Genomic DNA, 24,635 nt, shown 5'->3' with positions numbered 1-24,635 from the left:
AGACTCTTATCGAGGGCGGCCACACCCTCTACACTCACTTAGGTTAGCCCGATGTGCACCACAGTTAACACACCCCCACATTTCGTAGGATTTGGCTAATTAAGAGCCCACTGCTCAACCTCTTTCATTGTGGTGGTACTACTTTACCATCTAACCAGAATGAGCAACACAATAGTAGTACTAAACAGGTCCTCTCGTGACTTCGTTTTTACCCTTTGAACCTAATTCAGGATTGAAACCTCTTCACATAGGTAGGGTGTCCATCACAAGACCTATGACACAGGCCTTATAAGCTCATTCCTTCAGATGATATCACGTTAGTGATCCAAGGCTTTACATAACTTTTAGTCAAACTATTTCTTTGACTAAACATTTATAGCGATCCTTTGTAAGCCTCTCTAGGCATATGTATTTAAATATAATGTCACTTCATTGAAGTTTATATGTATCTAAGACATAATGGACATGTCATTTACTTCCATGTAAACAATTTTTCTAATTCAGACATGGGCATCACCTCACATATAGCATAGAAAGCCATAATCTAGTTACTAACACTTGGTGGAACTTATAATATTGATTCAAAATCAACCCCCACTACAAGTGTATATACATTTTACCTTTGAGTGGTGGTGCCTCAAAAGCATATGAAACATCTAGTATTTTCTTTCCAATAGACCATATAGTGTTTTCTTCCATGCAAAAATCAATCATTTTATTAGAATTGTCTCTTTCAAGAAGAGATCAACATGAAAATATATGTGTTCTCAAGAGGAATATAAACCCTTAGAATTTAGGTTTATCACATAAATATATTAGCAGTATGTCTTTCTGGGTAATTACAATCCCACATTTTCATACTAATTTATCCATATCATCTTATAAAACATTGGCATCCATCATGTAGCATGCATCACATGGAAAGAAGAAACTCTTATAAATAAAATCAGATTGATAAACCATGTAACGACTATCTGATTTGCACACTTTCCAAACGAAGTGAAAGAAAATCTATATAAAAGATTTCTTGAGAAAGATGATTTTAATTATATATCTCAATGATCTATTGACAACATCATAGATCCCATCCGGATTATATGAATCTGTGTTATATTACCCGATTTTTTAACCATGATTACCATCCTGTAATACTAGCAGCTATGGAAGAACAAACCCAACATTGTTGCTACAGGCAGTGGATTTTTACTAGAATTGTCAATCCAGGACCAACAACTTGAACAATGTAACCTATAGACTCATGAAGCAAAATGAGAAACAATGCTAATGCTCTCCCCCTTCCATTGAATTAGACTAAACTGCATGTCCAAGCATGATGATGCTTCTTTTGTAAGCTTGCATGGGCCATATGACCAGGCAGTAATCTCTTGCCCAAAATAAAAGAGGCACTTAGTCTAGAGTCTCTGGACCAACAAAAAATACAGACTTCAAGAACTCTTGCTGCTAGGTCATTGGCTTCATCTGACAGATTGGAACATCAAACTATGAAATCAAGGACAATATACCTAAATGTAACAGGTATTAATAAATAGATGAAAATGTAAGTCACGTGCTCCTCATCAGAACGCATACAGCAAAATAAACCAAGAAAATTGACTTCATTACTAATGACAACATTGACATTGATCAAGTATCTATGACACAAGAAATGAGGATTAGTACCGTGGATCCTTGGAGACTCCCTTTTTCAAGAACAATAGAAGCAAGAGTACTTCTGCAATCTTAGTGGGTCAGCATTAAAGAAAGCTCGTTGCCAAGAGCCACACAGTCCGACCCTTACCCGGTGAGATGGCTCAGTGATGCGTCCAAAATCTGCTCAGCCCTTAGATCTCCTCGTGATGACCTGCAAAACGAAAGCGTCAGATGTGGCCCGACCGCGGGGGTCGGGAGTCCACCTCCGAAGGCTAAGTTAGTTGATGAACTTAATCACAAACGGCTCTGCTAGAAGCACAGAGCTAAGGAATAAAGAACTGGGAAAGGTGATCTAGATCATAAGCCTCTGATAGTTTACATCTACCAGTATGTATGTGAATCTCCCCTCACCTCGTATGGCAGTGAGGTTTATATAGAGTGTACCTTCAAATCTCCTTCGTTGGATGCACTTGAGCCTTCTTCGGGTAGTCGTTGGATCTTAACAGTTAGATCCGTTGAGCGATAGACTTCTACTAGTTTGGACTAGTAGAGGACTCCTGAGATAACCTCTAGGTTATGCGAAGATTATCCCTTCGATAATGATTAGCCGCAGCTGTCAATTTGAGTCTGCCATCATTAGGGTAATTAACCTAATCCATAAGTAGGATTAGGGCATGCTTGTAGCTGAATAAGTTTTCTTCTTCAGCAAGCCATCGGTTCGCTCGGGAGCGAGTCGATTTCATCCGTCTCGACCGGAGTCGAGGATCAAACCAAGTATGAACCCGGTTCGATCATATTTTCTCCATATCACGAGCCCCCCAGACCAAGCGTTCGGTTGATGCCAAGGGCTTGGTTTTTAACTGGGTTCTTCGTCAGGCAATAGTCTTTGCGTGTTCCATTAAATGTCATATCACATTTAATGCGGTGGTCACTTTTCCTCGAGCGTTGTGAGGATGATACCACGTGTCTTCTTGCAGTCAGTCTGTCGTGGCTCACATAACCCAAGCAACGGTTTCCGAACGCTTGTTTCGGATTCGTGAGTTCAAACTTTCAAAACGTCTTCTAATCTCGATCGTCGATTTTGAATCAATCTCGATCGTTTAGATTCCCGAACACTCGTGCGGGTGATTTAAAAGCGGTTCGTTGTCTTCGTAGGTTTCATTCTTCCTGTCCGGAATTTGAACCTTTGTCGTCTGCTACGCGCCTTCTTGCTCTCAAGCTTTTGCCTCACTAAATCAGTAAGTTTACTGGTCTTTTTCTTTTTGTAGCTTACTGAAACAAGTAATGGCGGATAATAGGGCTTCTCTGGTACCCAGTGTTAGTAATAGTAGTGGTAATGAAGCTTTTGCTTCTCCTCCTTCCGAACAGTCGGATAGTGATAACAAAACCCTAACTGTTCTCTGGCGCGAGTTTGCTGAAGTTTCTCAAAAAGGTTTAGGGAGAAAAACCGAAACTCCTTCTGTCCTTCCTGAGTCTGGATCTTCCAAGACTTCTAGAGTAACTGCCGAGTCTTCCAAGCAGCCTCAAACTTCCAGGTCCGATGGCAGACCTGGTTCTGTTCCCTCCATTTTTAAGGAAGAAACCCTTCTTTCAGCAATCCAAGATTTCGATTTTCCTTCCTCTTATCAAGTTAGGGCTCCCCATCCTGATGAGAGGGTTGATTCAACCCTTTCGGGTGAATTTTCTTTGTACATAGATGCACTGGAGAGCGGGGTTCGCTTTCCCTTTTTTAATCCCTTGTGCTCAGCAGTTCTAAATCATTGGAACATTTGTCCTGGAATGCTCCTTCCCAATAGCTGGCGTCTCATCGTCGGCTTCTTGGGTTTGTGTTTTGAACTTGGCATTACGCCATCTCTTTCTCTCTTTGTGCATTTTCATGTTCTTTCTATCTCCCATCCTCCGGGTTGGGTTTTTCTGTCCAAACGCAATAAGGCTGAACTTGATTGGAGGGGCAGCATCCTTGTCAAAGGAACTTGCCCTTCTAACCACAAAAGATGGCGCGAACGATACTTTTTCTGTCAAGCGCCTCCATCAGATCTTAACTTCCCGACCGTCTGGAGACGATGTACTTCTTCTTTTGAGAATAACCGAGGCCTTCCCTTATCCAAAGAAGACGAGGCGGCCATTAGGAAGATCAAATCCATTCCATGGTATCAAGAGATACATGGACTTGAAGTGGAGTATAACTCCATCCTTCAGTATTGGGGCTTGGCTCATTGTGAGCTTCTAACCATCATCCTTTAATTTTACTGAAGTGATATGTCTTTAATTTTGACTCTTGCTCTTCTTTGCAGTGCCTCCAAGAATGAACCCCGAGAACCTGCAAGTGAAGGCTACTAGGGCCGTTGTGACAGCCGAGCAATGATCACCCAGAGCCTTGACCGTAGATCAAGAGGCTTCTGTTCCCTCTCCCGACCCCTCTTACAGGGGTATTAGGAATATCAGGCCCGTGGCTGATGCTTCGGGTAAAGGGAAAAAGCCAATGGTGGAGAGGTCTAATGTCTCCTCCTCCGCTAGAACCAAAAGGAGGCATGATACAATTGATGCTTCCTCCCATAAAAAATCCAAAACTTCAACGGATTGTGAGGAGGTCTTCACCCCCCAGTGGACCCTGAAGTTGACCGACAGGGTGACACAGGATCCTGAGAAAGCTGCAGAGTGGAGCTCTCTCAGTCTTATTCCCTCCGATCGCCAGGAATTTGAAACCCTGGACGACGTTGCCCTTGTTAGTCAATCCACAAGGTACCGGTCTTCTTGCTTACTTATTTTTTTATAATTTCTTATGACTTCTTCTGATAATTTCTGCCTTCCCAAGAATGTTGTGTTGAGCTTCTATCAACACATGGAAGCATTGAGCCGGGTTGGCCGCAACAGCTCCTTGCTGCAAACCTGTGAAGAGAATTTGGCGAAAGCCAATTCTGAGATAGACTGGCTTACTGCAGCTGCTGAGGAGAAGCAGAGGAAGCACGAGGAAGAAGTGATCTCCCTCAAGGAGGCCCTTGATTCTTCAAAGGCTCGTGCCGCTGCTGCCGAGCGCGAGGCAAGGAAGCAAAAAGAAGCTGCCACGTTGTTCGGTGACAGGCTTGAAATTAAATGTATGGAGAACGAAGAATATCTGAAGTGGGCGGTCCCTAGCAAGCCCGAGCACATCAAGCCAGAGCTTTGGAAGGAGTGTGTTCGGAAGTACCTGAACAGCGTACCTTTCTAGGAACTGCTAGGTGCCTACAACATCCAAGCTTATCGCTTGAGGAAGAATGACGTTTGGGAGCGAATTCTCGCATCGATCCCTTCCTTCGATACTGCTCCCTTTCGTGAGGTGTGCCATAAAGAGGTCTTTAGGAAATTAGGCATGGATCTCCCAGACTGGGCTCGGGAAGAAAATGATCCTTTTCCAGCTGACCCACAATATGAAGCATATCTGGCTGATGAGCCGGCACTTCCAGAGGAGAAGTCACAAGCCGAGTCACAAGCTGCTGCTAAAGAGGACTCTGACAATGTCATTCTTGAGGAAGGCTCTTCTCAGGATCCTGAGAAAAGTCCTCCCAACCAGGGCTCCTCGGGCAACAATGAAGAAGAGGCTTAGGGAGTTTATCTTTTTTTTTTTTTTTTTTTTTTTTTTTTTGTAAAGATTGACCTCCTAGCTAATGAATAGACACTTCTTTTTCATGTTGGCCTTTCCATTTCCCTGTCTCCTTCTGAAATCTTGTCTTGAATATCAAAATATAAATGATAAAACTTATCACTTAACTTCACATTCTTCGACGAATAATAATCTTGTAGAGATATTATGAAGATGCGTTTTGGAAAGATGCATTAATCTTCCCCACTACTTCATTTACTGCAAAGTCCACACGTTTCCCTTCTCGTATCTGCAAAGTCCAAACGTTTCCTTGCTTTGGTATACCATTCACTGTTTCCAATGAATCGGAAATACATCCATTATTACAATGGCAGTGCGACGATTGGAGGTATCCCTGCATCGGGTGCTCGCCTCCACATGTTTCCATGTGGCATCCCTCCGACCGTTGATCTTGCTTTCTGCGGATTTCGAAGAGTCATTTCGATCTGGGCCATTGGTTGCCTTTAGCTCTCAACCGTCGTCTTAATACTTGAGGCTATTTAAAGCCTTCGTTGGTACTCTCCATTTATCCTGCTATTTGCAAGTTAGATTTGCTAAAGCGACATTCCGTCCTCCTGCTTGCTTCCGTATTCCTCGTACTCCAACAATAGCTCTATCAACTTCTGAACAAGTGAGTTTTTTGATTACTCATCTCTTTCCCCCTTCCCCCCGAGTAAAGTGCACAGTAGTAATACTTGGGGTTTAGTTAATCGGTTTTTTTATAGTTGATAGACAACTAGGGTTTTCCCTCTTTTGTTTCGTTGTTGGATATTTGTACTGATACGGCTTTTTTGTTTATATAGTGTCTCCCTGGATTAACCCGAACTTTATCAGAGCGAAGTCTAGTAAGAAAATCGTTCCGTCGGCGGTGGTTGGGGCCAGTGAGGTGGTTTCAGCTAGTGAATCCTCCAAGCGTAAGGCGACTACTGTTGGTGAATCTTCAAGTCGATTCCCACAGTTTCTGTTGATGCCGCTCCTACGCCTCTTCTGCCTGAAGTGATCACTCGTCTTTCCCAGGAAGATCTTGATCACTCCATTGTTGATGGCGCTGCTAACGCCCCTGTTGCAGAGACCGTTCGTGCACCCCCGAAGGAGACTCTTCGGGCATCTGAGGCAACTATGTTGGCAGTCTGCACAATTTCGAATTCCGGTGCTGGTCCTTGGCATCCTCCTGCTCCTTTTTTGCCACTTTGGAGTTGGAGGATTTTGCCCCCGCCGTCGGGTGACAAGTGATGCAGCTCATCCTTCTCTTGATGTAGCTCATCCTTCTCATCCTTCACCCGAATTAGTGTCAAACGAGTTTGCAAGAGTGTTGGAATGGTGCACTGTTGCTCGAATGACTTCTGAGAGCGCAGTTCTTTCCAAACTTCCATATGAGGTCTTTATGAAGTCAATGGTGATGTAAGTATTTAACTCGGAATGCTTCATTATCTTTTGATTCTGAAAATTACTCTTCTGCTCCTTTTTAACTCGGAAGTTGTTTGCAGGAGTCTTACTGGTAACTTCCACAACCAAGTGGAAGCATTCTCTAGGCTCAATAAGTTGAGCAATGAAGTTTCCAGGCTTCGGGAAATCTCTAAAGCTAAAGATGCTGAGATTGCTCGCCTTAGGAAACTAGCTTGGGAGGTTGTAGGAGAAAAGAATTCAGTGATCGACCGTCTTCGGTCGGATTTGGATGATGCCAAGGAGAAGATCCGGCAGCTGGACGAGGAGTTGGAAAGTTAGGAGCCAAAGGATCTGAAACGTTACCCCAAAGGCAAGCTGTCGTTCCTTTGCCCGAATCCCTTCCAACTGATGTTCGCAGAGCCTGCGTCTTCAAGTATTTACACAGTAATCCCTTTGCTGATATGCTGAATGCTTATAACTTGCAAGCTTACCGGGATGGTGAGAACGAAGTATGGGAATCAATATTAAGGAAGGATCCTCATTTTGATACGACTCCCTATAGTGCTGTTTGCCATCCTGAAGTATTTACCAACCTGGGCCTTCCTCCTCCTCACTGGACCAAAGATAAGATTGATCCTCCACCTTCCGATCCAGATATTATGCATTATCTGGAAGATTCTCTTGTTTATTCTCCCTTGGAAGGAGTCAATTATGATGAGCTCGCCTTGAATGCAAGTTTGGTCGAGGACCATACTTCTCTTGGACAAGCTAGACAAAGAGTATGAAATTGCGGAGGATCTTATGCATACCGAGATATTTTTTTGTAATCCTCATTTCTCCTCTTCTTTTCCTTGAATCCACACCAATGATTGACTCATGTGTTTGTTCTAGCAAAGTTGTGCCGATCTTGTATGACTTCTTAACGATCATCGATGATGACTTTCTTTTTTGACCGGAGATTGTATCCAGCTCTTGTAATCTTATGTTTTGATACTGGCCTCTTTCGATCTTTTGAAGAAATAAGAAATTAACTTCATCTTGAACTTTGCTAGCCACTTGAATCGCTGTTGCATTAGGTCTTAGTTGTTTGAAACAATGCCTTTACTTAAAGATTTCCGGAGAAATACAATAAGTCTGAGAAGGAACTCACTCGGGTTTTAAACCGATGCCTTTACTTAAGGATTTCCGGAGAAATACAATAAGTCTGAGAAGGAACTCACTCGGGTTTTAAACTGATGCCTTTACTTAAGGATTTCCAGAGAAATACAATAAGTCTGAGACGGAACTCACTCGGGTTTTAAACCGATGCCTTAACTTAAGGATAATTCGAAAATTCAATGAGTCTTGAAGGAACTTACTCGGGTTTCATACCGACGCCTTGCGGAAGGAACTCACTCGGATTTTCATCCGATGCCTTGACTTAAGAAATTCCGAAAATATTCCATAAGTGTTGAAGGACCTACACGGATTTTCATCCGATGCCTTATAGTTGGATCTTGTTCTTGAATGTGGTGTATGATGCCCCCCAATCAAAAGATAATTTGTTGAAAGCCAATAATTGCATTGATTGAGTTGAAAATGTTTACATCACGAACAAAATTGAAATCGTCATCAAGGATAAAAATTTTTGAGATGCCTGGCATTCCACGAACGATCCAACTCTTTCCGAGTGTTGTTGTTCTTCATCCTGTAAGCTCCTGAACCGACTGGTTTTACAACCAGATAAGGTCCTTCCCAGGAAGGGTCCAATTTTCTTTGGTGACGTGGGTCAGAAGCTAAGGTGTTTCTCAACACCAAATCTCCGACTAAGTACCGACGATTCTTCACTCGGGTATTATAATGAGACGCTATCCTTCTTTGATAATGTTGAGTTTGTGCTATTGCCTTTGGTCGAACTTCGTCCAACAGATCAAGACTATCAAGCAGTCCTTGCTCGTTTGCTTTCTCCTTCAACTCTCGATCCCGTAACGTCCCCGCCATTATCTCCACCGGTGCCAATGCTTCAGACCCATACGCCAACCTGAATGGAGTTTCTCCTGTGGGTGTTCGAACCGTAGTTCTATAGGCCCACAGTACATTATGAAGTTCTTCGACCCAAGAAACCTTGTCAGCTTCGAGTCTTCTCTTTATCCCTTCCAGTAGCGTTTGGTTAGTAACCTCTACTTGTCCGTTGCTCTGGGGATATGCCACTGAGGACATACGATGCTCGATCATATATGTTCCGCAGAATTGTTCAAATTGCGGATAGTCGAACTGAGTACCATGGTCAGTTACGATAATCTTTGGAATCCCAAAACGATATATGATTGACTAGAGCACGAATTTCTCCACTTTTTTCTTAGTAATTGTTGCCAGTGCACTGGCTTCAACCCATTTCGTGAAGTAATCAATTGCTACTATCAGATATTCCCGTCCGCCTGACGCTTTGGTGAATTTGCCCATGATATCAATTCCCCACATCGCAAAGGGAATGGGATCTAAAATTGAAGCCATGGTTTTTGCCGGGCGCTTCGATACTGTAGCATGTATTTGACAGTTACCACATCGACGAACATACTCCATAGCAGCCTCTTGGATCTTAGGCCAATATAACCCAAGTCTTAGAATTTTGTGGGCCAGGGCTCGTCCACCCATGTGAGCTCCACAAATTCCTTCATGAACCTCAACCAAAGCTGACTTTGCTCCTTCGGGGCCTATACATCTCATAAGGGGTCCAGAATAAGATCTTTTGTATAGTCTCCCATTCTGAATGACAAATCTCGCTGATCGTATCTTGATCAACCTTGCCTCTTTCGGATCCTCAGGTAATTTGTCATCTCTCAGATACTCGATTATCGGATCCATCCAACAACGCTCTGCTTCAATATAAGAAATTTCTTTCTCATGATAACTTGGAAAAGTTATCTCCTCAATATAGACCGAAGGGTCTAGATTCTTTTCTTTGGCATTGGCTAGTCGGGATAGCTCATCTGCCACTGCATTTTCAGTCCTCGGAATCTGAAATATCTTCAAATTCCGAAATTGCTTTTGAAATGCCTGCACTATCTCTTGATATTTTTGCAAGCGTGGTTCTTTAATACCATACTCCCCCTGGACTTGGTTGACTATAAGTTGAGAGTCACTATAAATAGTAACATCTGCAATAGACAATGCTTTTGACAACCGAAGTCCAGCTATCAGAGCCTCATATTCTGCTTCGTTATTACTTGCTTCAAATGCAAATCTCAAAGCATATCGAATAATAAAGCCTGCTGGACTTTTTAATAGAATTCCAGCTCCTGCTCCATCTTTATTACTCGAACCATCCACATATACCTCCCAAGTGGTTGGTATAATGGGATCCTCGATGGTGGATTCCACTGGTGCAATAGTTTCTACTACAAAATCGGCTAGCGCCTGAGCCTTGATTGCGGTTCTGGGCTTAAAACTTACTTGGAACTCGCTGAGTTTCACCGACCAGGATACCATCCTTCCAGACAAATCAGGTTTATTAAGAACTTTATTGAGAGGAAAAGTTGTAAATACCTCAATTGGATGAGCCTGAAAGTATGGCCTTAGCTTCTTGGCGGCCATCATGAGAGCCAGAGCCTGCTTCTCAATCTGCGAATATCTTGTCTCCGCATCTAGCAACACGTGGCTCACATAGTAAATCGGCCATTGTTTTTTATCCTTCTCACGAACAAGTACTGCACTGATCGCTGAAAGGGACGTCGCTAGATATAGCTGTAATATTTCCCCCTTCTCTGGTCGGGACAAGATCGGCGGTTGCCCGAGTGCTTCTTTTAATTCCTCGAAAGCTTTCTGGCATTCTTCGGTCCATTTTGCTTCTTTGCTGCCCCTCAAATCTTTGAGTGCCTTGAAGAATGGCAAACACTTTTCTCCAGACTTGGAGATGAATCGATTCAAAGCAGCAACTCTCCCTGTTAAACACTGCACATCACGAACAGTTTTGGGAGCCTCCATATCAATCAGAGCTTGTATTTTGGCAAGATTAGCCTCAATACCTCTCTGTGACACCATGAAGCCCAAAAATTTTCTGAGGAAACTCCAAAGGCGCACTTTTCTCGGATTCGACTTCATTTGATATTTTCGCGATGCGAGAATACCTCAGTCAAATCTGCAATATGATTTGCTTTTGTAAAGCTCTTTACAAGCATGTCGTCAACATAAGCTTCAACATTCTTCCCTATCAAATCTTTGAAAATCTTGTTGACGGCCCTCTAATATGTAGCTCCTGCATTTTTCAGGCCAAAAGGCATGACCTTATAATAGTAGCTTTCACGATCAGTCATGAAAGCTGTAAACTTCTCATCTTCCTTATTCATAAGGATCTGATTATACCCTGAGTAGGCATCCATGAAACTTAGAGTTTCATATCCTGCAGTCGCATCTATCAAGAGGTCAATCCGAGGCAACGGATAGCAATCTTTAGGGCAAGCCTTGTTGAGATCTGTGTAGTCTGTACACATCCTCCACTTCCCATTTGCCTTTTTTACCATTACCACATTGGCTAACCAAGTTGGGCATTCAATTGGTTCTATGAAACCAGAATTCTTGAGTTTTTCAACTTCGCCACTAACGGCTTCATACTTTTCAATGGAGAAATTTCTCCTTTTTTGTATCACTGGTTTCACCTTCGGATCTATCCAGAGTTTATGCTCTGCGACAGCCCGATCGATTCCTGGCATGTCTTCAGCAAACCATGCAAATATGTCGTTATTCTGTTGAAGAAATAACTTCAACTCATCTTTGAATTCCTCCAGCTGTTCAGACCCGATATAAGTGATTTTCTTTTTATCCTCGGTACACAGTTGGATTTGCTCCAGCTTCTCCATTGGTTCGGGCCTTTGCATTTCTGCTTCTTCCCGATCGTCTCGAACTTCTATAGGTAGGGCAGTCACCTTCCTCGGGCCCTCCTTGTCTTTTAAATAGGCAACGTAACATTGCCGAGAGATCCTCTGGTCAGAGGAGACTTGACCAATTCCCATATCAGTCGGGAATTTTATCTTCAGGTGTTTTGTCGAAACAATAGCACCTATCTTGGATAAAGATGGTCGCCCGAGGATAACATTATAAGCTGGCAGTTCCCGAACCACCAAAAAATTGATTCGGACGGTCGTTTCCTTAGGAAAACTTCCAATAGATAAGTCCAACTGGACAAATCCTTCTGCCACCGCAGATGACCCTGCAAAACTATATAGATGCATGGATGAAGGCTCCATCAAGTCCTGATCCACCTTCAATTTTTGATACACTTCATAAGAAATTAGGTCAGCTGCAGACCCTGTATCAACCAAAACTTTATGTACTTCTCGACGTGCAATTTCTACCTTGATGACTATAGCATCATCATGAGGTAAACAGACGCCTCTTTCATCCTCCTCGCCAAAGGTGATAGAATCTTCACCATTCAGCTTTTTTTGCTTCTGCGTCTCTCCGGTTCCGACAAATTTGGATTTTGTTTTCAAACTCCGAAGTGATTCGGGTTCTGGTCCTCCGAAGATGGTAAGGATCGGTGACCGAGTAGCTTTAGTCACCTCCTTGCCCTTCTTAGACTTCGGAGCCTCCCTTGATCGTTCTGAACTAACCGAACGATCCCTTTTAGGAGCAGCCGCTCGTGGCTCACGTGGCTCCTCCCTTCTTCTGCTAACAAAATTGGACAAGTGTCCCTGAGATATTAATCTCTCAATATCTGCTTTCAGATGATGATAGTCATTTGTATAATGACCATAGTCCTTGTGGAATCGGCAATACTTTTCTCGATCCTGTTGCTCTCCAGGCTTCAAAAGAATTTTAGGCAGCCACTTCAAAATATTTTTTCTTTTGATGATATTTAGAATATCAGCCCGAGGAACATTCAATGGAGTATACTCACTTTTACCGGGAGACCTCTGGTGCCAAGCCTGAGATTTTCCAACCCGATCGCGGACATTTTTCTTTGGCTTCTGGTTTTGCTCAGGAGCCTTCTGTTCCTTATTGGAGACTTTATTATCTCCTTGGCGCGCATCTAAAATCTCCATGACTTCGGCATGCTTCTGGCATCTCTGTACCAACTCAGCATAAGTTGTAGGCATATCCTGTAGTAATAACTCCAGGAGTTTGCGATTAGTGAGTCCCGTGAATAGAGCAATTTAGGCTACTTGCTCATCCAAATTTTCTATCTCCATCGTTACTTTGTTGAATCTTTTCAGAAACTCTCTGATTGATTCGTTTTTTCCTTGCCTGACAGTAAACAAGGTTTCCTCTGTTTTCTTGACCTGTATTCCACTCTGGAAGGCCCTATGAATTTGCCCGCCAATTCATCAAAGTTTACGATCCTTCCAGAGGGGAGGTTCGAAAACCACTTTTGTGCCGCTCCAGTTAAAGATGAACCAAAAACCCTACATAAAATTTCATCAGAATTACCTGAAACTGCCATGGTCTGTTGGTAATAGCCAATGTGAGCTGTTGGATCTCCGGAGCCATCAAATGTAGAAAAGGTAGGCAAACGGAAGTTATGGGGAAACTGATATCCCGCAATTGGCTCAGCAAAGGGGGTCTTCCGAATGACTGAGTAAATATCCTCAGTTATCCTTCCCTTAGCCAATTGCCCTAATTTCTTATTGATGTTGGCCAATTCCTGACCAATCTGGGTCGGGTGATCTTCAGCAACATGATGACGACCTCGATTAACACGATCTTCATGAGCTATTTGATCATCACGAACGGCCCGTCCATCACGAACATTCCGTTCATCGCGAGCTGCTCGATCATCACGAACGGTTCTTCTGACAGTTGGTGAGTGAGTTCTTACCCCTGTATCCAACCTTGTATTTGAATCAGTTGTACTCTCTTGCAGTCTGTCGAATCGATCGTCTCGCCTAGGTTGATCGTCAATTCTCCTAGGTCCTCGGTCTCCTTCATGAAAATTTTGACCGATATTCCGGTCTTCAGCCAATCTTTGATCACGTGGCAATGCACGTCTCCCTGAATCGCGTTGATCAGGCTCTTGTGGTAAAACTACTTGTCTGGTGAGCGTGCGGAGTGCTTGGCTCACCTCCAAGAGTTGAATCTTTACCTGATTCAATTGATCTTGGAATTTATCAGGAGGATTACGTCCTCCCTGACCACCATCTACCTCGATAGGATTTTGGCTTCCCTGGGGAATATCTGGATTATTCGCTCCAGGGATCTGAACACCGGAATCGCGCTGTGCAGTGGCTGGTGCAGCTGCTGCCGATCTAGTCACCATGGCTTTTCAAGTCTTTTCCCACAGACGGCGCCAAATGAAGCGTCCAAAATCTGCTCAGCCCTTAGATCTCCTCGTGATGACCTGCAAAACGAAAGCGTCAGATGTGGCCCGACCGTGGGGGTTTGGAGTCCACCTCCGAAGGCAAAGTCAGTTGATGAACTTAATCACAAACGGCTCTGCTAGAAGCACAGAGCTAAGGAATAAAGAACTGGGAAAGGTGATCTAGATCATAAGCCTTTGATAGTTTACGTTTACCAGTATGTATGTGAATCTCCCCTCACCTCGTATGGCAGTGAGGTTTATATAGAGTGTACCTTCAAATCTCCTTCGTTGGATGCACTTGAGCCTTCTTCGGGTAGTCGTTGGATCTTAACAGTTAGATCCGTTGAGCGATAGACTTCTACTAGTTTGGACTAGTAGAGGACTCCTGAGATAACCTCTAGGTTATGTGATGATTATCCCTTCGATAATGATTAGCTGCAGCCGTCAATTTGAGTCTGCCATCATTAGGGTAATTAACCTAATCCATAAGTAGGATTAGGGCGTGCTTGTAGCTGAATAAGTTTTCTTCTTCAGCAAGCCATCGGTTGGCTCGGGAGCGAGTCGATTTCATCTGTCTCGACCGGAGTCGAGGATCAAACCAGGTATGAACCCAGTTCGATCATATTTTCTCCATATCACTCAGTTTTTACACCATCATGCAATCATGCACAAAAGGACCAAGCCATGTCCTGCGGAATTCACGTTCTAAGTTTCTAATGCTGTTTGCCCAGTAATACACATTAATAAAAGAAAACCTTGAATGAAAAATGATTATTGACTAAGAGTTTTTACATCTTTGAAATGATGCTACTCAACAAGGACCAACCAACAAACCACTGTTTCTAGAAGAGACCTGGGGAAGGAATCCTTAATGAACTAGTTTAGTGTTGCATTATCGCAACACATATTAATTCATACAACAAATTCGAAGTATCCACTGATACTACCCAGTAAAACATCCGAATCCCCAGAGAATGTCTCATAGAAGTGGCACCTCTTCCTCCTTTTTGGGAAACAGTGGCGCCTGTTCCTCAGAAAGCCCTTTTTCTCTTCGTGTTATTTCTTGGGCTGCAACACCCTACCGGCAACAACAACAGAGGTGGACTTAAAACCAACAGAACTATCCAACCCTTGACAGAACCAGCACAAGAGATGGCCCATTCATCGATAAAGAATTCGGCAAGAGCCGAGGCATTCTTCTTGTATGTAGATTACCTTATTTTTTTTCTCTGTTTCTATGACCATTACTTGAGGTTGGATCGCCACTAAATCTGACAAACAATGCTTATCTAACAGTTAAATCCTTCCTTAATTCCAGATGCCACGATGTTCACTACTAAATAACTTGAACATAGATCTACCAAAAGGAAATTTAATTTAAACAGAGGTCCAATTGGGTGTTGGAATATAAAGATACCGTTGGAAATCAGAAACAAGAAGGCAGAGAATAGCATTGACGTAAGCCAGAAACTTGCAATAGCCAAACGACCAATGATTTTGAAGAAGTTCTTAAAAGAACTACCCAAAGTATTCACTGCATCGACAGAAAATTAAAGATCTTAAAATCTTCGAGTCCAACACACAGATGATTAGCCTCAAATCACTCGATAGTCTTATACTATAAATTCAAATACCTTAAGCTGTTAGAAATCATTAAATGGGCAGCAAGTATAAGACTATAGAATTGATGAAATATAACTTATCTGATTCAAAGAGATATCCAAGTCTTTGTTGAAGTCAAGAAGAAATCAATAACATCACTAAGCATCCGTCTGTCATCGAGGAAACAATATGATAACAACAAGAAGAACTCGATCACGGTGAGTTGAGGCGTACATATCAGTACTTTTCCTTAAGGTATTTGAATGCCCCCTATAGTGCAGACTGGGTTTGACCATGGCGTCCCCACCTCCAAGATAAAACAACTCCTTAGTTCCAATGGCATGCACCCCAATGGAATCTACTTGCAAAGAGCGTCCGAAGGTAGTACTCACAAACTCATAAAAAACACTCACACCTTAATAGAAAATCAAGATACTAATATTTGTGTTAAAATCGTTAGAGTTACTAGGGATCAACTCCTCTCTTTATATAGAAGAGGAAGAGACACCTATAAAGGGTATCTCTAAAACATACCTCCCAGATCATGTCTTTTCCTTTAAGTCTTGTTTGTTAACCATTCAAACAAGACTTCCATAGACTACCCATTGGCTATTTAGGTATCTAAATAGGGAATAACATTACCTCTAACCCTTCATAGTAGAACACAAAAAATATTTTGAATCTTATAATTTAAAATTCCAACACTTAGGAGGAACACACTTTCTTTCTCTCTAGTTTATTTAGGCTTTCTCTAGTTTTCTTTGATTGCTTGTGTGAGATTCTAATTTCTAGATTGAATGTTTAGGTTTAATTTTTCTATGTAATGCATTTTCAAGTTCAAGTTCAAGTTTCAAGTTTGAGGATTCGTTTTTCTCTGGGTCTAGCAATTGTAGATCTAGATTTGGTTGTTAGGGTTGGTTGAGATTCGAATTGTTCATAAACTAATTAATAAAACCCCAACAAAAACTTGTTTGCAAAATAAAAATAACCGCAAACGCACAATATCGTGTAGCTAACAGGTCGATCTCAAGGAGATATGCCACTTTAGAATTTAACTTCTTAATGATAATGCAAGAGTGCAATGATTCAAATTTCTTAACTAATTAATTAAATTAAACGAGTAGTCCTAATCCATACATCTAATGTGATCAAATTGAGACTAAAGATAATACAAATATAACCACTGCATAATAAAAGGCAGAAAAAAATGCAGAAAGGAAATAACAAAGCAATAAAAGGAAAAGATAAACCTTAACTAAAGAGAGGCACAACTGTAGGCATCTCTAATCAAGGACCCTGGGGGAAGGGGAACAACAAATAAATGCTGAAAAATAAATTACAAAAAATAAATAACAAAGCAATAAAAAGGAAAAGGAAAGCCTTAACCGAAGAGAGGCACGACTTTAAGCATATTTGATCAAGGACCCAGGGGGAAGGGAAAGAATATATAAATGTTGAAAAATAAATCTAAATTAAAAATATGGAGGGGTAGATAGAAGTAGGAATGGAGGGGGGGAGAGAAGATTATTGAAGAGTGTCACTTACTTGCATCTTTGAACTTCAAATAATAAAAAAAAACTTGCATGAACGATTCAAATCTCAACCAGTTCTAGAATGATTTAGATTTGCAATTGCTAGACCTGAAGAAAAACGAATCATCAAACTTGAAACTTGAACTTGAACTTGAAAATGCATTACATAGAAAAATTAAATCTAAACATTCAATCTAGAAATTAAAATCTCACAAAAGCAATCAAAGAAAACTAGAGAAAGCCTAAATAAACTAAAGAGAAAGAAAGTGTGCTCCTCCTAAGCTCTAAAAATACGTTTTCCCTTACTGGAGTATGCTTTCCTTTTATAGAGTTTACATGGGATATGATTCTTGACAGAGTTTGAATCAAACTCAAAGTTCCTATCTGACTCAACCAATGAGGGTTTTGGCATACTAATCAGATTGACTTAGAGAGATCAAATGCACAATTTCACCGTTGGATTTGAGGATCAAGAAGTCTGACGCTCTCCTCCAAAAATCAGCTCGATCGGACATCGGATGACCATTCGATGAAGGACTTGATCGAAATTGGACAGAGACACTCAAAAACGTGATTTTTCCCTCTTCCTTCTCTGAATAGGATTATTTTTCCTCTTTTCCCTTCTTTTATCAAGTCCCAAATAGGAAATAAAATATTGAAGCATGCAAAAACTCTTTTTCTCATGTTCTTCTTTATTTGTAAAATATTTTGGAGTTGGTCCATAATCACATCCCTAGCCCATCATGCTCCAGATCAAGCCCATTTTCACACTTGAGAATTTAAATGGACCTCTTGATGTGTAAAATTACATGTTTCATACCCAAAACTCCAAATGTTTGCTTAAATCTTGAAAAGTCCTAAAATCTACAAAAACAATATAAAACCTAAGGTAGCTCCACTCTAAGTTTGTAAAATGCATGTTTTATGCCCTAAGATTTCACACATTAATGTGTTCATCAGGTTCCATATAATTATATCATAAAATTGTGTAATCCTATTTGCAGTAATTTATAATGGGATTCTTTCAATGAGAAAATAACTATGCACATCCAATCTAAACAATATACCTAATTTTTTTTTAATACGATTGTTATTGAGTTCAAGCTTTCAACCTTAGCTCTGCAATAAACCAACCAACCAACCAAGATTTCAAGTCTCCAATCTTCATACCTCTTCCAAAATGCATTATAAAGAAGTGTTTTCTAGAAGGTTTACAATACCACATGACATCCATATCATTGTGCATAATCATCTGTGTATCACCATTCAGAGGATAGAGGATGGGCTAACCCCAACCACAACTACAGCCGAGTAACACTTTATTTTTCCAAGTCAAAAGCCAATAAGGAAAGGGTATTCCTAATCACTTGGTCCACCATACACTTAAGTACAGTCAAAGACCTTCATCAACTTAGTTCATCTTGCCCCAGATGATGTTGACTACCTTTAAGAGAATTAAAATTTCAGATTATATTCTTTCATGTCTCAAACACAAGGTACTCGGTCACCTATACTCATTTTATGAATCCCCAATTCATTGTGTCTAAATTTTGCAAGTCAAAACATGGTTTGTCTTATAGCAATGTCATACAGTTATAATTCTCGATGATCAACACCTTTACTAGACAAAAGAATTCAATTACCAGGGTGAGGGTGGATAAAAACTGATCACAGATGCATTGAATATCTCCATTGCATGCAATTACTTTTACATAGATTCGCATTTCATATAACAAGCTTGTATGGTCCAGGAATATGGGTGTCTGATCCTTATGGACTAACCAGAAAAGTACAACCTGTAAATCCGGCGTGGGGCGTGGAAGGTTTTGATCCTTTTGTTCCGGGAGGGATAGCCTCTCATCATATTACAGTAGGGACATTGGGTATATTAGCCGGCCAATTTCATCTTAAAGTTCGACCGCCCCAACGTCTATACAAAGGATTACGTATGGGCAATATTGAAACTGTACTTCCCAGTAGTATTGCTGCTGTCTTTTTGCAGCCTTTGTTGTTGCTAGAACTATGTGGTATGGTCCAACAACTACCCCCATTGAATTTTTTGGGCCCACTTGTTATCAATGGGATCAAGGATATTTCCAGCAAGAAATATATCGAAGAGTTGGCACCGGACTAGCCGAAAACCAAAGTTTATCAGAAGCTTGGTCTAAAATTCCCGAAAAATTAGGCTTTTATTATTACATAGGCTAATCATAAAAACATCTTAAAAAGCCTAATTGTGTGCTATCTGATATAATTATTTCAGAAGAGGATCAACATGGAAAAAATATAAAGAATATGACAGTATCAAAAACACATATTATACATGAAAAAAGTTTCCCTTAAAAGGATATGTCAAAATATGGCTCCCCAAAGTATCAAGTATTGATACACTATGGCCAATTCATATCAAAATTGCCCACGTTGATATGCATAGAATTGATACAGAATATATCATAAGTGATTGCTACAGGCCAATAAGGTGGCAATAAGACCCAATACAGATTAATAAGGACTGATACATTCAACATACAGGTCCACAAGAAACACAATAAATAAATCCCAGTTTCGTTAAAGAAAACTTTCATACTCTTGACTTTTTGGCCAAAACTTAAGTATATTCCACTGACAAAAAACAATATAGCAGTGTGTAAAAAAGCTATGAATTTTCGTTAAGCCACATCAAAACTAGGAACTGAAACTTAAAATGAATCTTGGTTTTTCGTCCTTGTTCTTGCCAAGTATCACAAGTAATTTGGAAAAAACAGACAAGACATCAGTTTAAATCATCTTGAATGAACTGCAGTCTATAATTGGGGGTTACCACAACTTGTTCACCCCCCACAGAGGTGGAGGCTTGATTACTATCAGGCAATTTCGTCCACCACAAACATTTGGGGACAGCTTCATGTTGCTTGTGGCCTTTGTCGGGTAATTAATACCCACTGGATAGGGCAATCAGCAAATAAAGAGAACACAAAGATTTACGTGGAAAACCCTTAACAGGAAAAACCACAGGCAAGAGAACTCCAATATTTAAATAAATATACAAGGAGGAAGAATATTCATTTTCTAATAGGATATTCTTTTTGGTGTACTTTACAATAGGAGGGGAGGCTTTATTTATAGCCTCCTCCTTTGCCTTCTAGTCCCACATCAGGTGATGTGGGACTAATTTGTTCAAATATTTCAACAATCTCCCACTTGGAGATTAGATTGAGAACCAATCAATTTCCACACCGTTCTCTATCTTGCCACCGCCATGCTGTCTACGTGTCTGTCAAGCCATACAAGGATATGCACCAAATGAACTTGCCAGTGTTGATTGCCTTTGTCAATGCATCTGCAAGGTTCTCTTTCATGTGGATTTTCTGTATATCCACCCTTCCATCTTCCACCACTTCACGAACAAAATGATATTGGACTCCTATGTGTTTTGTCCTGGAATGAAAAGCTAGATTCCTTGCAATGTGCAAGGCACTCTGATTGTCACAATATAAGAGAATCTTCTATTGTTTGTGCCCAAGTTCTTCCATGAATATTCTTATCCAGTTTGCTTCTTTACAAGCTTGTGTAGCTGCCATATACTCAACCTCTATTGTAGACAGTGCTACAACTGTCTGTAGTTTAGATACCCAGCTCACAAGTCAAGATTACCTGCAAAATCAGAATCAACATATCCTCTTACAGTAAATTCAGATCCTCCATAACATAGAGCAGCATCCGAGGTTCCTTTAATGTATCTTAGGACTTCACTATAATCCAATGTTCTTGTCCTGGATTCGCCATATGCCGACTAATCACTCCCACTGCATGTGCAATGTCCGGTCTTGTACATATCATAGCGAACATCAGACTTCCCACTGTTGATGCATACGGTACTTGAGACATCTCCATCCTCTCTGCTTCATTGCTAGGATGCATACTGAAGGATAACTTGAAATTAACAGGAAGCAGAGTAGAAATTGGCTTACAGTCTTGCATATTGAAGCGGCGCAAGACTTTCCTTAAGTAACTCTTCTGAGATAGCCAAATCTTCCTGTTATTTCTGTCTAGGTGAGTTTGCATCCCTAGAATCTTGTTTGCGGGCCCCAAATCCTTCATTTCAAATTCCCTAGCCATCTGAGCTTTTAATTCTACGATCTGATTTTTGTTGGGGCCTGACACCAACATATCATCAACATATAACAGTAAAATGATGAAATCATCAATACCAAACCTCTTGTAATACACACAAGGTTCTGAGGCAAGTCTGTTGTATCCAAGGCTCAATATGAAAGAATCAAATCTCTTATACCAACATCTTGGCGCTTGTTTTAAGCCGTATAGAGATTTGTTCAACCTGCAAACCAAGTTCCTCTTTTCTGGTTCTTCAAAACCTTCTGGTTGGAGCATATAGATTTCTTCGTCAAGATCTCCATGAAGAAATGCAGTTTTTACATCTAACTGCTCAAGATGTAGATCAAACGTAGCACAAAATGCCAGAACTATCCGGACAGTAGTAAGTCGAATCACTGGAGAGAAGATTTCTGTAAAATCGACACCTTCTTTCTGAGCATATCCTTTGATCACCAATCTTACACGAGACCGCTCTACTTGATCATCACTGTTTCGTTTGATCTTGTAAACCCATTTGTTACCAATGGGCTTCCTTCCATGCGGTAAAGGTACAAGCTCCCACTGTCACATCCCGCCAAATCCACCCAGCCTATACTCTATCTGGATTACCCGGGGGAGTGATCCACAGCCCAAAAGATCAAGTTTAGGAACTATCATATCCATTTAGCACAATAACATAATCAAAAGCAAGAACAAATCATTGTATTCAAATAAATTAATAGAAAAAGTCAAGAAAGGATCTCAAAATGATCATAAAAGATATTAGAGTGCGGAATAACATGATATCAAATCAAAAGACAACTGTAGAGTATAGCGGAAATATACCCTACAAACATATGCGGAAGGTAGATAGAAATCTAAGGCAAAGCCCTAAGCTAATGCAAGAAAAATTAAAGTCTGAAAGAAATAAGAGAAATCTAATCCACATATTCAGTCGGCTCTTCTTCTTATTCAGTCTTCATCTTCTTCACCTTTAGGTTATGCTCTTGAAGCTTTAGATCAGTATCTAGTGCACAATCCCATCGGCGAATAAGACGATGCCGGCTGCCATCTGTGAAACCTAGCCCTAACCTTGACCCGGAAACTTTGTTATTTGTAGGTCCAGTGACCCGAAGTAAAGTAAGAAGTCAGCTTTGGGCCATCCCAGTGGAGGACTTGGTGTCTGGCTTTGAATCCATGAGTGTTGATGATGAGGTTCTATTTATGGAAACTGAATCTTGATGAAGATCGGATTAGTTGATGGACTTGGAGTGCTCTCTATCATGGTTTGAAGGCATTTCTACCTATTAGGTAAGTCACTTGGTATGTGTGCAAAACCCCTTTAGGGTTGGATTTGATCTGGGCCTTCATTTCCCTGTTTAGAAGTTGCTGAACTGATTGGTCGACTCATTGGTCGATTGGACCAGTCGACCAATCCACTCGACCAATGGGTTCTGTCTTTGGTAATTAGGTCTTGCTTGCTCTATTTAAGTCCAATCTCGAGTCTACTTCGTATTTTCTGCCTCCAAACTCTTTGGAACGAACCAAAGACCTCTGCAAGTCATCTCCCTTGCATCCTTGGTGTTTATCTTGACGGATCTTCGTCAAAACTCTTGTTCTTACACAAAAAGGTATGTTTACACTCTCTTCTTCTTCTTTATCCTTGTTTTCTTTCCTTTTTGAGTTGAGACAGTAGAGGAGATGCTGCATTCTCTGTTGCAAACATCTCTGGACTTGTCTCTCATGATCTTCCTAAGGATTAATGGCTAATGCGATGATCTTAACCATGATCATTGCAAGCTTTTGAAGGAATCATGATCAAATCATGATCTTGTCCTTGTTCATCTTTTGATTTAAATTCTGATCTTCTTAGATCTACTATATTGATCATGTTAGTGGTCAATTGCTGTGTTTTCTTTACATGATCCATGATCTATCAATCTCTAGTTGTTTCTCTTCTACCATACCATGCTTTCTTCAAGAATCATGATAGTTACATCTATGGTAGGTTTTGTTTCCTTATTTAGATTTATGTTCTTAGATCTATTTTCTTGAAGATCTAAGTATGCCTTCCATGATATCTTTATCTGAATCAATGATTCATTCTCCTATTGTTCTTGTCTATGATTTCTATCTTGAATTCTTCAAGAACCATGATTGATCTAATTATGGTAACTTTTTGTTTCCTAATTTGTAACTTGAAAACTTGATTCGATTAGTGTTTTGAGGTCCTCTATATGTTAGGATACTACCAATGTAGTTTACCCCTTGTTTAGTACCCTTTTGAACCACCAAATTCGGTTCTTTATTTTTAAAACTCTGATTTTGTAGGCCACTGTCTCCATTGGTCGACTGATTGGTTGACTGGGACAGTAGACCAATCCAATCGACCAATGAGTACAGCAACTCCAGATTTGGTCTGTTTTGGATGTTTTGATATCTTTTCTGTTAGGGATCTTTCCTAATATGTTGTATACACTTGTTTAGGACCTTCTTCTCAAGTTTGTCAAGATCTTACTTGATTTCTTAGGATTCCTTTGCAAGTTATAAAAGGTAAGGATGGTTACTTCTTTAACAACATAAATTGCATATCTTAGTTTCTATATTTTAATCTTGTTAATTTATTTCTTTAATTAGATTCTTATAATGTTATACTACTGTGGTACTGTCTTGATATCAGTAGCATTACTTGTTTATATTAAATTGACTCATGTATGATTTACTTACCAATTGTATACAAGTGATTGTAATTATTGATTTCTTTCCATATATGAAGTTACCATATATGTGATGTTATGAATTGATGCTTGTGTATGCTTAAGTATGGTTTGGAAAGGAGAGGTGTCCTTTTGACACTTCTGTCCTTGGACTACTACGGGAATATTATGGGATGTTTCCGGAGATGCCCTCTGGACACCTTCCTAAACTGTTGGATGACATATTTAGGACTGTCTAGTAGTGTTTGGCTAGGATGTCCCGTTATGTCAGACCCTAATCGGAGGGGTATTGAGACCGAACGACCCGTGGTAGCAATGGGGATTCATGAGCGCTCAAGACCGGTAACCAACCCGTGAGAGGACAGGAATCACATTGTGGGGGCCATTTATTGGTAGGGTTGCATATGGATAGACTTGGGCTCTCGGGCGCTCAAGACCGGTAACCAACCCGTGAGGGGACGTGAGAGCTTCCCGTTTACCATATGTGGATGACCAATAGGGTTGATGAGTCCGTAGTCAGGGACTATGAGGACTCTAGTGTGAAGGATACCGGAAAGGATCGTCAGGGACGAGGAATGGACATATCATGATCTGACTTGATGTAACTAAGTAGAAGACTTGCATTTGGCTAGGCTTTACCCTGACATGCGCCGGTACTTAGACCAATGGTGATGTGAGAGAGTGGTGACCTATACCCCAGCCATGGAATGTCCTGAGGGATGAAGGACCCATTACCAACTGATGATGAGTGAATGAGACTT

The sequence above is a fragment of the Hakea prostrata genome, chromosome 11, assembly GCF_041222555.1.
Source record: "Hakea prostrata isolate BN-2017 chromosome 11, UWA_Hpros_2, whole genome shotgun sequence".
NCBI classification, from domain to species: Eukaryota; Viridiplantae; Streptophyta; class Magnoliopsida; order Proteales; family Proteaceae; genus Hakea; species Hakea prostrata.
Note: the sequence above shows the minus strand (reverse complement) of the source record.